Source organism: Miscanthus floridulus, chromosome 1, assembly GCF_019320115.1.
Source record: "Miscanthus floridulus cultivar M001 chromosome 1, ASM1932011v1, whole genome shotgun sequence".
In the NCBI taxonomy this organism is placed as follows: Eukaryota; Viridiplantae; Streptophyta; class Magnoliopsida; order Poales; family Poaceae; genus Miscanthus; species Miscanthus floridulus.
In genome coordinates, this window is record NC_089580.1 from 135,225,372 (window position 1) to 135,228,764 (window position 3,393).

The following is a 3,393-nucleotide window of genomic DNA, read 5'->3' on the forward strand; positions in this document are numbered from 1 at the left end:
GTGCGGTAGTACGATGTCGGAGCGTCCATTCAAATTTCACCATCGCCGGTGGCTTTAAGTTCCGAACACGGTCGCCTCTGCAAAGTAGCCTAGCAGCACTCTACCATTTTTCCAGTTAGCCATACTCCCATCGCGCTATTCGGCATCGAGCTAGTAGCAGCGCCGACGAACTCCCACACACCGTGTCCGAGCAAGAAAGCAGAGCAGCCGGAGGAGCGTACTGTTGTTATTAGCTTGTTGACATCAGCATGATGTCATTCCTGCGTCACATCTATTTTAGGGCCGCTTTCATGTAGGAAAATAAAGCCCGTAATGCGTTAGAAATATGACTGGACCTGCTCTCGCTCGCTGGCCTGCTTCCGCAGCCGCCTGGGCTTGCTTGCGCTTGGGCCGCCGCGTTGGGCCATGCTGCCGCGCTGGCCGCGCCCGCCGCGCGCCCACGCTCGCTCGGCCCACTGCTGTGCTGGGCCTGTGCATCGCCCGCAGCCTGCTCGCGCCGCGCCACCTGCTGCTGCGCTGGGCCGCGCCGGCCTGCCTGTGCTTGCGCTCACCCATGGCCTGCCGCTGCTGGGCCGCGCCTGCCGTTGCTGGGCTGCACTGCTCGCGCCCGCTGCTGGGCCAAGCCGCGCGTATTGGGCCACGAGATAAGATTCGGTTTCCTGGATTTTCAGTAAAATAGAAATGCTTAATTATTTTAGTTATGAGTTGAACTTCGATAAATTATAGTAAATTGTGTTGATGTCCTAAAATAGTGAAACCAAGTTTGTTAGGTTCACAAAAATGCCATCTATTTATTAGGGTAGTTAGTTAATGGTTAGCTGTTATGATGATAGGCTCATAAATTCTAATTAGAAAGCTTAGTATTATGTAGATTAATTTTTGTAGGAATTATTGTGGCAAATCGGTAATAGTTTTAGCTTTGAAAATTTTATAGTATGTTGACTAGGATATTATGTACTTGCTGTAAATTTTGTAGCATTAGAACGAGTTGCTAGATGGAGTAGCTATTACCTTTGCTTTATCGTATATAGCGTAAATTAGCATTAGGAGTAAGAATAGTTGTAGTTGCTATAACAATAATGATATTTCAAAATGGTTATCGGTAACAATAGGTAGCCTGGTACCGTGGTCGATAGCCATAGCTTAGTAGCTAAATCAATGTACTTTTATTTTAAAAGTTGCTGTTGTTATATTCCTAAGCATTGCATCATCATTTCATGCATGTAGATCACGAGCTGGTAGACTTTGTGCCCATCGGCGAGCCGGAGTACGACGAGGTGATCGAGGAGTACGAGGAGGAGATCTTTGCACAGGAGGAAGCCCAGGAGCCGGTTGGTGCTGACCCCGCGCCTGCCCAAGGCAAGCCCCGGTGCATAACCCCTATTTTTAAATGATCACTGAATATATATCTATAATGTGCATTTATGTTACAGGCATTTCATGGATACTATATGCATAAATATATCTACCTATGAGTCCTACTAGTACAGGTCAAGTAGCTGCTATGCTCAGGATATCGGTAGCGTGAGTAACATGTCGTTACTCGCAAATAGGTGATAATATGATCACTCATGATAAAATGATGGAAAGGAAAATGGTGACCGGATAGGGATATGGTTTGGGTACTAGTGGGTGTAAGGGGTTGTGTTCTGCGGCCAACAGGACATGACTTGGTTACACTTTTTTCCCTGTCTATGTTAATTAAGGACCGGTCGTTGCAATGGACGCTAGGCAAGTCACAGATCTATTGTCCCGAGCGCATACTTGGGTATGGGCGCACGGAAGGCTTGTTGCTCTCTTGTCATGGATCTGGCTCTTTCCAGACCGACTGATGGGAGGCGGTGTGGTGGAGGTCCTTGCACCGCACTGAGTCCGGGACTTAGGAGTGGGGGCTTGGAGTCCAAGTTTGGACGGGGACCTGGACACCCGGAATAGGAGAGTGATGGGTTGGTCCGGCTTGTGCCTGGGGTACAAGCGGGGCGTGTGTTTCGGGGCACCTAGCTGGGCACATTGATTCGCGAATCGCCGCCAAGTCGGTACGTCTTGTCTTAACTCTAGCATCGTAGTAAGAACTGGAAGTTGAAAGGAGAAGAATGGAACTGATTGCTCAACTCTTGCTTGAAAGTAGAATAGGTGCTTATATAGACTGGCTAGATGATAACTTAATACGGCTTATAATAAGACATGAATAAGGACTCACTGTTAGTGCTATTTTGCTAAAGAAAACCAGCAAACCATAAAGCCTCTCATATTCCTTGGAGTCAGGAAATTATTCCCACTAGTTGGATGAGTCCTGCGAGTACATTGTGTACTCAGGGTTTATTTACCCCTATTGTAGGTGATGCATGAGAAGTACCTTGTTTGGAGGATTCTTCTAGTGGGCTCAGACGGAATCCTCGTCCCTTATCGCTAGATGTTTAATTAAATTCTGCTGTTTATTATTCCGTACTCTGGTATTTGGTATTGTAATAATGTACTTTTTAAGAAACTCTGATGTATGAAATGGACAAGTATTGTAACTCGTTTTCATTATTGGATCCTTGGAAAAATGTGGATCTTTCGGGTTCTCCCTCGGGGTGTGCCCGACGGACACCGCTCGCTGTAGCTCGTTTTCGGGGTGCTTAGTGTCTGGTGGAAGACGAGCGCCTCCGTAAGTATGCTATTTCGGGCAGTTCTACCACAATGACCAAGCCTTCTATGCCATAACCAACCCATGCTAGACTTAGTGAACAAACATATAGATAATTGAGCTTCACTAGCATTGAAATCAACCAAGTATAGATTCTCAAATCTAGAGCCCTTGAAGATCAAGTTAGAGCCATCTACACTTATGATCTCTACATCATCTACCCCAAATATGCATTTGAATCCAACATCACACAATTGAGCGATGGATAGCAAATTGAAGTTCAAGCTCTCTACTAGCAACACATTGAAAATACTCATCTCATTAGATATTGTAATCTTACCAAGCCCATTGACCTTGCCTTTCCCATTGTCACCAAATGTGATACTATCATAACCATCATTGCCATTGGTGTTGATTGAGTTGAACATTCTTGTATCATCGGTCATGTGTTGAGTGCACCCACTATCAAGAACACATTGCCTTTCTCTGGCTTTGTAATTGACCTACAAAAGAAGATTAATTCTTTTTAGGTACCTAAACTTGCTTGGGTCCTTGAAGGTTAGTGACCAAGCTCTTTGGCACCCAAATAGCTTTCTTCTTTGAGCCCATCTATGGTGTACCAGTGAACTTAGCTTTCACACCATTTGTACCCTTAGTAAGCACATAGAAAGAATTAATCTTAATTGAGGATACATTAGCACTTTTGCTCTTATTCTTGTGCTCATGCTCTTTATGACCAACTTGCTTGCAACTAGTGCAATACC